Source organism: Pongo pygmaeus, chromosome 10 (genome assembly GCF_028885625.2).
Source record: "Pongo pygmaeus isolate AG05252 chromosome 10, NHGRI_mPonPyg2-v2.0_pri, whole genome shotgun sequence".
Classification (NCBI taxonomy): Eukaryota; Metazoa; Chordata; class Mammalia; order Primates; family Hominidae; genus Pongo; species Pongo pygmaeus.
Window position 1 is genome coordinate 55,663,569 of NC_072383.2, and position 12,565 is coordinate 55,676,133.

Here is a 12,565-nt window from a genome sequence, read left to right on the forward strand (position 1 = left end):
GGTGTGTGCGTGTGGGTGGACCTAGGACTCCACAGTATAAGAGCTGGAACTGACCTCGGGACTGTGTCCCCTGCAACACTGAAAATGAGACCTGAGGTGCTGGGCTTTCCTCACAGCCACCGACTTACTCCCATTTAGGCGGCACCGACTTCGCCCCTCCTCCCTACCTTCCTCGTCCTACCCCTCTCTCTTTGCCCCCACAGTCCCAGCTTCCTTTAGATGGATGGAGGTCTCTCAGGGAGGAGCTTCAGCTTTGTGGACTCAGGCTGCCCTCCCCACTTGCTCTTTAGGCCTCCGGGCACGCTCCGCTGGCTACGGCTCCTGGAGTCTCTGCTCAAGGTTGTAGGTGCTTTTGTTCCCCAGAGGTAGTAGCTCCAGAAAGGCTGGTTTCAGCTCAATATCAGGCCTTTTCCAGTGATCTACATCTGTCCACAGGTGACATGGGCTGCCTTGGGACAATGGTAGCTGTTTAAGTCAAGGCTGGCAAGAGTGGTGTAAAGTGAGATTGCACTGGGTGACTTCTGAGCTAAATCCAACCCTAATATTCTGTGATTCAGTGGCACTCACCCTGCCAAGGAAGGGGCTTCTTTCCTGCTGCAGTTCCCATTGCCCAACATGCATCAGGTCTTACTGATGATTAGAGGACAACTAGGTCACAGCTAAACTTGCCAGGTACTATCAGACACCTGCTTCCTATGGTCCCTTCCTCATGAGGACAGGTGAGGTCATGATCTGCATATGCCTGTGTGCCATACAGTGATCATGTGTGCCTGTTTCTGCTGTTCCTACGCACGTATACAAAACCTTTTTATATAACACCGTTTTAATGGAAATGCTGTTTTTCCAAAATGAAAGTGGCTGTTACAGATCTGAATGATGCTTATGTAACTTTAAACACTGAATTTGGGTAGATCTTAATTCATTAACAGAAAGGGAAACGGAGGAGTTCTGACATACCCACCTCCCATCATTAAAACAATAAGATCTTTAAGGTAAATCTTCAATAGTCAGGTTGCTAGAGGGGCCTTTTTAGACCCTTCCCCTGCCCTCTTCTAAGGTAGATTAGTTGCAGTGGGAGGAATGCAGGCAGGAGCTGAGGACTGAGGATTTAGGGGGGCCTGCTACCCATAGCACTGTAGGTCAGGACACTTCACTTCGTTATGCTTCCATTTCCTCATCCATAGAGACAATACCTCCCCTTTTGTAATTTACAAAGTACTTTCACATATATTATCTATTTCATTTGATCTCTCACTTCTTTGAGGTTGATAGAGCAGATATTATGCCCATTCTTATAGATGCCTGTTTTGTAAATGAGGAATCAGGGTCTGGGAAGGTTAATTGACTCACCTGAGACCTCACAGCTTGTTAAGAAGAGGAAACAGGATGTCTTTGGACTTTAAGACTGGAACCCTTGACACTTTAACATAGTTCCCTTCTTATCTATAGGATGGAGGAGACCCTAGAACCTATCGCTCTCTTTTCCTGCTGTGAACTCCAATTGCATCACCTCTCCTGGAAGCCCTCCCAGATGCCCGCCCTCATGTCAGGGTTTTATAGCCTCGTACATACTCTCTCAGACCACTTGGCACCCTATCTTGCAACTGTGTGCTTATTGGCTTCCCAACCAGAAGGTGGATTGAGACTAGGGGATGTCTTATTCTTTACTGGATTTCTTGTGCCTAGCAGAGTGCCTAACACAGAACAGGTGACTTGTACATATTGCGATGAAGTCTCATCTGTTGCCCCAACTGGAGTGAAGTGGCGTGATCTTGGCTCACTGCAACCTTCGCTCCCCGGGTTCAAGCAATTCTCCTGCCTCAGCCTCTTGAGTAGCTGGGATTACAGGCATCTGCCACCACGCCCAGCTAACTTTTGTATTTTTAGTAGAGATGGGGTTTCACCATGTTGGCCAGGCTGGTCTCAAACTCCTGACCTCAGGTGATCCACCTACCTTGGCCTCCCAAAGTGCTAGGATTACCAGTGTGAGCCACCATGCCTGGCCTTGACTTTATGTCTGAACCAGTGTTCTTTTGTCCAGGGATTCGTTCAGTGACCTACAGCAAGAAACACATTTTATGTTGTGAGATAAATGATACAAAAGTTTCATGGACAATACTTACCCTGGCTATGTGTGCACACTCATATTTTCTATTGCATGTATTGTGTTCTATTTGATGGTTTTAAGGTGCCAGCCATGACCTTCTAAATTGAATTCATAAACCACCACCGGATTGTGACCCAGTGTTAAAACAATGCTACTTTCACTCCTGGATGCAGTAGATGCCTTCATGTGTGTGTCAGGGCTCTGGCTGTCCCTGAAAGATGCAGAGGAGATGGTCCTCAAGCATTTCTTGCTCTGAGGTCAAAGAAAAGTTTGTGTATAACAGATAGAACCCCTTCCAAGGCCAGAGGCACAGGGGTGCAAATAGAACCCAGCAAGGAGGGGTAAATGAGGGAGGAGGGGCAGTTCCCAAGAGGCCTGGTGAGGACCCCTGTGCTTCCAGAGACTACAAAAGCAGTGGAGGTGCTACTGGAGCCTGGAACCCCAAACATAGGTGGGGCTTGCTCTCTTGATGCCACAGGCTTCTCACTGCTTTGTCCACAGATGACTAGGAAAAGGTCTGCACTCTGGAAAGCTCTCTAGGGTCATGGTGGGCCTCTTTCCTGTAGTTGAAGTGGTGAGGGTGGTGGGAGGCAAGTGGACCTTCTAACTTCCGCCTAAACAGCCTCAAAAATAACATCCTGCCTACAGGGCCTGGGCCAGTTGCTGGTTGTGTAACGTTAGGTGGTTCATTTTAGGTGGTTCAAGGGAGATAGCTGAAGGCAGGTCTAACAACTCTCCCAGGAGAAAGCCCACTGACTCTCACTTGGTTCCCTACCTGCTGTATCCCCTTTCCTCTGGCCTCTCTGCATGGTTGGTAAGAGGCAATTTGGAAACAACAGCAGTGTCCCCATTACCCCCAAATGCTAGAACGGGGGGCTAGGTGGGGCAAACATGGAGTGGCTGTCCCTGTCTGTCTCCTGCTGTGGCTACTGAAGTCGGACTGGGTGTCCCGAACCAAGGCTGGCGAAAGGGAAACAGCTGGAGGAGCTTCCTCCATGGGAGATGCCTAATTGCCCTTTTCCCCACAGAAAATAAGTACAAGGTTGGGCTACTGACCTTTCATGATTATCTCTGATGTCACTGAAATGTTACTTTTTTTCTTAAAACCTTTAAAAAAAAAAAAAAAAAGGAACATTGATTTTCTTGGTTTTTCTGATTGTCCCTGCAGTCTCAGTTCTGCTTTGTATTGTTCATGAGTAGGTGGATGTCAATGCCAAGATTCCAGAGCTTGGTGCCCTCCTGTCACAAGGCTTGTATGGTATGGTCCTGTCCTGGCTTCCCAGGGCAGAGTATCGGGGCTGAGATGGGGTGGGGTGAGGGAGAGAGACCCAGTGGCTAATGACTGAACTGCTGTGGGGGTGCCAGATGCTGAGGGCTGGAGAGGGAGGGAGGAGCTAGTGGTAGCGGGGATAGCTCCTCTGTGCAACAGCGTGGGAAACCTCACTGCATGCAAGGTGCAGGCATGCTCATCACTCCAACACCACCGCTTAATTAACCTCTAGACTCAGTTTCCCCTTAAGATGGAGACAGTAGTACCTACTTTGTAAGTTATTGTGAGGATTAAATGAGATGATATATGAAGTGTTTATGCCTGAAACACTGAGTGCTTAATTGATACTATGCTCATCATCATCATTCTCCTTTCCTCCAAAGCTGTTCCTTCTGCATCCATCATCTGCCCAGTTCCCCAAGCCAGAAACCTGAGGTCACCCAATTCTCTCCCACCTAACTCATGCCTACCCCCTATCAGTCCTGAAAACCAATGGCTCCTCCACTCCCAAAGATTTGTCAGGCCTTTTCCTTCTTTCCATTCGCATGCATGGCTGGCTGCTGTCTCAGGGGAGGTTGGCAACAGGCTTCTCATCAACCTTTTTCATTCTCTACATCCCAAATTCAAATCCATTCCCAGCTCTCCTAGAAAATGCAAATCTGACTCTGTCTTGTCCTGATCCTGTCTGTATGGAATGATTCAGCAGTTCCTTGAGACTTCCAGAAGGAAGCTCAGATGCCTAGCTGGGCACCCATGGTCCCCAAGATCTAGCTCCTGTCAGCCTGCCCACCCCATCTCCAGCACTTTCCTCCACAGCCCCCTGTGCTCCTGTCAGGAGGAACTAAATGCTTGGGATCCTGTTACTGACCTCCTATGCCTCCCTACCTTTGCACAGGCAGTTCTCTCTGCCTGGATGCCCTTTCCCCCTCCTCTGTGAGCTAACTCCTTATCCTTGAAGATACAATTCAAGTGCCACCTCTTCCTCAAATCCTCCCAGGTCCCAGTCTGACTTAGAAGCTTCTCGGAGCTCCTGTATTTTCGTTCTGGTTTACTTGTCTGTTCCCCCACTGCAGTGTAAGCTCCTTCAGGGCAGGCGCTGTCTGTTTTTTGCACACCCCTAATGCCTCTCACAGAGCCTGGCACACAGTGCTCTGTTGGAAACCAGTCCCAGCGGGCACCTTCCTTTCTGGGCACTGCTGATCTCCCTGGGGCACTGAGCCTGGGAGGCGGGATGCCAGCCTCCTAGGCACTTTCTTCACAAGCCAGTCAGTGATGGAGTTTCAATTCAGGGCACAGCCTGCCAGCACCCTGCCCATCACCCCAGGCAGCAGCAAGCCGCCCAGGAGTCAGATGAAACAAGACCGAGGCCAACTGAGGGTTGGAGAAACCCACAGACACACCTTGCCTTAGCATTCAGAAAGCGCCTGGGGCGGATGAATCCGGAGCAGCGCAGCCCCCCGACCTTCCCACCCCCACAGTCAGTGTTGGGGAAGGGTGCCATAAGGACAAAAATAACTACTGGGGGCCAGAGTCGGCGAGGTTGGCCAGGATTCCTGCCTCCCCTCTACCCACATCGGGAGCAGCCCCCTAGCCTCCCCCCACTCTCCGGTCCTGGGCGGCCACGTGACCTGCGCCCCAAGCAGCCACTGAAAGCCTGGCTCCAGCCCTTCCTAAATTGGGAAGCGACGAGACTCGATCGAGTTTCCCGGCCGGTATTTACATGTTCCCTGTTTACAGACCAAACCTCCCTCTTCCCACGCTCCTCCCTGCTCCGGCAGTGGGCAAAGGAAAGAAGGGGCCTCTCCTGTGCCCCATCCCCACCTCTCCAATCCTCTAGCCCGGGTGCTCTCCGCCCTTCCCTCCCTCCCTCCCTCCCTTCCCCGCCGCCTGCTGGCCCCTCTGGGGGCACAGCTTAGGTCGCTGTATTCCAAAGCCCGGGTGGCTCTTTGAGGTCAAGTGGCGTGGTGGGGGTGGGGAGGGGACCGCTCTGACCTGGGCGGGCGGCCTTGAGGCCTTTCAGTGATCAACAGATTGGGGGCCCTTCTCCCGAGACCTCCCAGGGGCCAGCTTCGTTCTGGCCTCAAGAACTCAGTGGGGAGGCAAGGCAGGTTTTCACCCTCCAGCGCCTGCGGTGCTAAGCGGTCCTCCAGTCCTCCCTGTACCCCCAGCCCTCCTTGTACCCCCAGCCCAGACTGCATACCCATCCTACTCGAAGACACTGGCTGGGAGTCACCGGGGCACGTGAACTTGAAGGACTAGAATCTCAACTCTTGGCCTGCAAAATGGATGGGAAAGTGAGAAGACTGGGAAGGGCCAGCCACTTAGTTTAGGCCAAGATCCATCCTTGTCAAGCAGGCCTAAGTCCAGAGCTAACTGGGTACCCTCTGTTGAGCCTGGGTCCTAGACCTCTGAGAGCTGTACTTTGGGCCTAGGGAAAGGGAAACTGAGAGAGGACTGATTTCCTTCAGAAATGGGTAGACAGATATTCCCTAAGCAGCTCGTTCCAGTATAGTACAAACTCAGATAGCTAGCAAAGCCCTGGAAAAAGCCAGCCCCCGTAGCTGAGGCAGGAGGATTGCTGGAGCCCAGGAATTTGAGGCTGCAGTGTGCCATGATGGGGCAACTGCACTCCAGCCCATGGGACAGAGCAAGACCCATCTCTAAAAAAAAATTAAGCCCTGTACTGGAGCTGACCCTGGTCACATGAAGGGGCCCTGGCTTCTTTATGGGGTTGAGGCAGGAGTAAATGAATTGGAAGTGGAGCACTGTCCACAGCCAACTTATCTGAGAGGGTGTGACCTTGTAGGAAAGAGGGAGAGTAGATGGTACAATCGAGATGGCAGAGAGAGGCAGACTTTAAATATTAAGGGGGAGCCTGCATTTTTTGTGACTAATTAATTCACTCAAATCCTTTTTGAGCCCTTACTAAAAGTGAGTCATACATTCATCTATTTGCATAATTACTGACTCCTTAACCGTGCACCAGGCCCTGTCCTGAGCCTACAGTGAATAAGACAGAGTTTCTGGCCTCATGGAGCTTACAGTCTAACAGTGAGGGGCAGTTATGGTACAAAGTGCTAAAGGCTCCAGCAGGGAAAACAGAGGAGGAGGGGGCGGGGAGGAGCAGAGGGAAGGGGAAGAAGGGGAGGAAGGAGGAAGAAGGGGAGGAGTGCGAGGAGGGAGAGGGGGAGGGCAAAGTGGGGATAGCTCAGATGAGTGGGGAGAGCAACAGCTATGGAGGAAATGTTATCTGAAGTATAAACTAGAGTTCAGCATTTGGAAGGGAGAAGAGGAGGGAAAACTAGCTTTCCAGGTAAGGGGCACAGTGAGTACCTGTAAAGCCTTAAAGGCATGATGTAGACACTCACTTTTAATTAATTAATTAATTAATTAATTTTTGAGATAGGCTATCCCTCCATTGCTCAGGCTGGAGTACAGTGGTGTGATCACAGCTCATTGCTGCCTCAACCTCCTGGGCTCAATCAATTCTTCCTACTTCACTCTCATAAGTAGCTGGGACCACAGGTGAGCACCAACACACCTGGCTAATTTTTAAATTTTTTTGTAGAGACAGGGTCTCTCTGTGTTGCCCAGGCTGGTCTCGAACTCCTGAGCTCAAGCAATCCTCCCACTTTGGCCTCCCAAAGTGCTGGGATTACAGGTGTGAGCCACTGTGCCTGACCTCTAGAAACTTATAGTTCAGTACAGTCACCCAGTTGATGGCTGCTACAGGAACAGGAGGAGATGGAGAAATTGCGTTTGTGAGTGGAAGAGGGTTAAGCTGATGATGAATAATACCTGTCCAGACAGGGTGAGGGTGGAGGAATCCCTGCTCCTTTGGGTCCACACAGTGCTGCAGGTGTGCTGTAGTGGAGATTGTGGCACCAGAGTTATAGTTGCTTTAGAAAATCAGTATTTATTTTATCAAGATAATACATACACATAGCTGAAAAATCAAATAGTGCTAAAAGACTTGTAATGCAAACAGAAGTCCCCCCGGCTTTTCTCCCAGCCCTTATCTTAGTCCCTAGGGTCAACCGCTTTCAATTCTCAGCTGTTTTTTTTCTGGTATTTCCTTCCTTGTTTCTACTTTTTTTTTTTTTTTTTTTTTTTTGAGACGGAGCCTTGCTGTGTCACCCAGGCTGGAGTGCAGTGGTGCTATCTCGGCTCACTGCAACCTCCGCCTCCCAGGTTCAAGTAATTCCCCCTGCCTCAGCCTCCCAAGTAGCTGGGATTATAGGCGCACACCACCATACCTGGCTAATTTTTGTAATTTTAGTAGAAACAGGTTTTTGCCATGTTGGCCAGGCTGGTCTCGAACCCAAGACCTCTGGAGATCCACCCGCCTCAGCCTCCTAACGTGCTGAGATTACAGGCATAAGCCACCATTCTTGGCCCCTTATTTCTAAATAGTATATGTACTGCCATTCTGGATTCATCTAATTTGTTGACTTCTTGTCTTGGTAGTGGAGGATTTTGATTCTCTACTTGCTTCTTCCCCTCCCCCACTTGTCAGGCCTCTGAGCCCAAGCTAAGCCATCATATCCCCTGTGACCTGCACGTATACATCCAGATGGCCTGAAGCAACTGAAGATCCACAAAAGAAGTGAAAATAGCCTTAACTGATGACATTCCACCACTGTGATTGATTTCTGCCCCAACCTAACTGATCAATGTACTTTGTAATCTCCCCTACCCTTAAGAAGGTTCTTTGTAATCTCCCCCACCCTTAAGATGGTTCTTTGTAATTCTCCCCACCCTTGAGAATGTACTTTGAGAGATCCAACCCCTGCCCGCAAAACAGTGCTCCTAACTCCACTGCCTATCCCAGAACCTATAAGAACTAATGATAATCCACCACCCTTTGCTGACTCTCTTTTTGGACTCAGCCCGCCTGCACCCAGGTGAAATAAACAGCCTTGTTGCTCACACAAAGCCTGTTTGGTGGTCTCTTCACACGGGCACGTGAGACACCACTCACATTATGTTAATATCATAATCTATAGTTAAATCCATATTCAGTGATTTCATTATTGAATTTGTAAATATTGTTTATTCTCAAGGCAAGTATTCTGGTTATATTTCCTTTTCTAAATAACTTTGTCATATACTCTGTTTATATTTCCTTTCTTGTACAACCTTTTTGTTTTTTCTGGAGCTAATTGCCTCATTTTTAATTTGCTTGGTTTTTTCTTTGAATCTCTGGCTCTGTCTTCCCACACCCTTCAACAGTTCTGTAAAACGCCCTCTCAGTACAATTTTGCATATGGCCAAACCTGTCATATAATCTTACTGGTTCTCTTTTTCCCTTGGAGACTTTTGTCCTGGGGTGCCCCATCCTTGCATTTTCCTCTGGACGTGTTGCCCTCTGGGCTGTGGTACACATGTCATCCTGGGTTTCTCATCACCTTTGCCCTTTTCCTCTTTCCTGGACTCAGTGTTTTCTTCTTTCTTGGTTTACTCCCTTGTTTTGATGAAGCACATCCTCCAGTAGCTTCCTGAGAAAGAGTGCCTGGGAGGTAACATTTTAGACTTTCATGTTACTTAAAATGGGTTTATTCCATCCTCACACTTGATTGATAGTTTTGGCTGGGTATGGAATTTTAAGTTGAAAATCATTTTCCTTCAGAATTTTGAAGACATTGTTCCTTTATTTTTCAACTTCTAATTTTGCAGTTCAGAAGTTCTTGCCATTTTGATTTCTGAGACTTTGAATTCACCTCCGCCCTTCCCCGAACCCCCACTTTTAGGATTGTTTTCTTTTATCTTGGCTATCTTGAAATCTCACAGTATATTGCTGTGGATTGCTTTTCATTCATTTTTCTGGGTACTTGTCAGGTTCTTTAAATCTAATACAGTGGTTCTTAAAGTGTAGTCCCAAGTCCAGCAGCATCAGTATCACCTGTGGGAACATGTCAGCAATGCAAACTTGGGGCCTCACCTCACACCTACTGAATCAGAAACTCCGGTGATAGGGCCCAGCCATCTGTGCTTTAACAAGCCTACCAGGTATTCTGATGCATGCTAAAGCTTAAGAACCTCTGTCCCAAAACAATTTATGTACTTTAGTTCTGGGAATTGCTTTATAATTTCTTTGACATTTCTTCCTCCATTTTCCCTGTTCATTCCTTCTGCATCTCTGATTACTTGGATGCTAGGCTCCTTGGATTGATCCTCTAATTTTCGTATTATTTCTCTCTTATTAACCATCCCTTTGTTCTGTTTTCTGGTAGATATCCTCTATGTTATATCCTAATGTATTTGCTAAGTATATTGTTATTACTCTTTTTATTTTTTCTTTATATAATTTTCAAGAGTGCTTTCATGTTCTCTACTTTTTCTTTCTTTTAAGATTTTTTTTTTTTTTTAAGAGAAAGGGTCTCACTACATTGCCCAAGCTAGAGTGCAGTGGCTATTCACAGGTATGATCACACTATTGGTCAGCATGGGAGTTTTTTTTTTTCCCGAGATAGTCTTGCTCTGTCGCCCAGGCTGGAGTGCAGTGGCTCGATCTCGGCTCACTGCAATCCTGTTCAAGCAATTCTCCTGCCTCAGCCTCCCAAGTAGCTGGGACTACAGGTGTGCGCACCACGGCTGGCTAATTTTTTTATTTTTAGTAGAGATGAGGTTTCATTCTGTTGCCCAGGCTGGTCTTGAACTCCCGATCTCAAGTGATTTGCCTGCCTTGGCCTCCCAAACTGCTGGGATTATAGGCATGAGCCACCGAACCCAGCCAGCATGGGAGTTTTGACCTGCTCTGTTTTCGACTTGAACTGGTTTCTTCTACCCTCTTAGGCAAGCTGGTGATTCCCTGATCCTAGCATAGCACACTACAGCCCAGAGCTGGGCACAAGTGATGTTTTCACATCAGCCTCTGAAGTCGCTGGGACTACAGGCATGTACCACCATGCCCAGCATTTCTTTTTCTTTCCTTTTCTTTCTTTTTTTTTTTTTTTTGAGATGCAGTCTCACTCTGTTGTCCAGGCTGTAGTGCAATGGCGCGATCTCAGCTCATGGCAATCTTTGCTTCCCAGGTTCAAGCGATTCTCCTGCTTTAGCCTCCTGAGTAGCTGGGATTACAAGGGCCCGCCACCACACCCGGCTAATTTTTGTATTTTTAGTAGAGACAGAGTTTCACCATGTTGGCCAGGCTGGTTTTGAGCTCCTGACTTCAGGTCATCTGCCTGCCTCGGCCTCCCAAATTGCTGGAATTACAGGTGTGAGTCATGGCACCTGCCCTCTTTTCTTTTCTTTTCTTTTTTTTTTTTTTTTTTGAGACTGAGTCTTGCTGTGTCACCCAGGCTGGAGTGCAGTGGTGTGATTTGGCTCACTGCAACCTCCACCTCCCGGGTTCAAGCGATTCTCCTGCTTCAGCCACCCGAGTAGCTGGGGTTACAGGTGCCCACCACCACGCCCGGCTAATTTTTGTGTGTGTGTTTTTAGTAGAGACAGGGTTTCACCATGATGGCAAGGCAGGTCTCGAACTCCTGACCTCAAGTGATCTGCCAGCCTTGGCCTCCCAAAGTGCTGGGATTACAGGTGTGAGCCACCACGCCTGGCCTCTTACTTTTTTTTTTTTAAGAAATAGTTTCACGTCCTTTGGACACATGAATTATCTCTCTGAGGATATTAACTTGAATTTTTCTTCCCCCTGTGTTTTGATTTGCATCATGCTGGAGGCTTTCCTCAGAGGTCTGGTGTTCCTTGGCTGTCCACTCCTGTTGAGAGGGAGGCTCTAGATATCCAGTTGGAAGCTCTCCCTGTGGGCTCACAGTAGGGCAATCAAGTGGCTGGCTGGACTCCTTCATTGGAGGGTATCAATTGTCAGTGTTAATAGGCTTTTTCTCTGGCACATTTTGTTTTTTTCCAGAAAAGAATGATCTAGTTTCGTCTCCTGCTTGAAGGTTACAAGCCCCTCACCCAGAGTTCTAGAGCCAGCTATAGTGTGGGAGTTGGGGAGAGGTGTGTGGCAGGGAGACCGGGTGTTATTGTTCAGATGCCGACTGTATTAGTCTGTTCTCACACTGCTAATAAAGACATACCCAAGACTGGGTAATTTATAAAGGAAAGAGGTTTAATGGACTCACAGTTCCACATGGCTGGGGAGGCCTCACCATCATGGCAGAAGATGAAGGAATAGCAAAGGGACTTCTTACATGGCGGCCGGCAAGAGAGAGGAGAATCAAGCGAAAGCGGAAACCCCTTATCAAACCATCCCATCTCATGAGACTTATTCACTACCATGAGAACAGTATGGGGGAAGCTGCACCCATGATTCATTTATCTCCCACTGGGTCCTTCCCACAACACATGGGAATTGTGGGAACTACAATTGAAGATGAGATTTGGGTGGGGATACAGCCAAACCATGTCACTGACTTTCCCTCAGTCTTTGATCCCACTCCTTTTCCTGCACCTCCCCAACCCCTAAGTCCAGAATCTTTCTGTTTCAATATCTCCAGAATCCATCTTCCTGTCTCCTGCAGGAATCGGGAGGGGACACATTAAGTTACCTGATTGTGCTGGGGATGGCTGGGGTTCCTGACAGTCTAATTGCTCTTTAAACAGATCTTCAAGCAATCCCTGGAGTTTTAGACCTTGCCTCAGTTTTAGACCTCTGCCCATCCTTCCATCTTACTTGCTACTTCCAATTCCCGAGCTTTCCTGGGTTTCCGGGGGAAGAATCAGCTTGCTTCTCGTGGGTCTGTGCCTCCAAATGTTTTTGGTCTGCCCTTCTTGGACTCTGTGGGGTCGTTTGCCATTCTTCTATCCATTTTCTGTTTTCATATGATGGGGGCCAGGATTCTAAATCCTTGTTTCATTGAAGATGAACTTTGGGTTCCTGTTTCTTATTTTCCTTATCATCTTGGGGGTGATTTTTGAGAGGAGAAGGGGGGCTTTACTCCACTATCTTGTGACCTGAAGGCAGAGATGTCTTCTTGAGGTGGAAGTGGTGGTGCTTGTGCCAGACACTCTTGCTGACAAAGTGGCTGAAAGTGGGCCATATGTTAGGAGGAAGGTGAGGAGGGGAGGAGAGAAGCTTCCAGAACTTAGAAAAGTTGCTGTGGGAACTTGATTTGGAACCCCTGGCCCCCGTCCTCCCAAGAGGGCCCAAGAGGAAAAGGAATACTGGGCCCCAGTGAGGCCTGGTTGAGGTGAGACCGTGAGAATCAGTGGTAGGTTCAGCA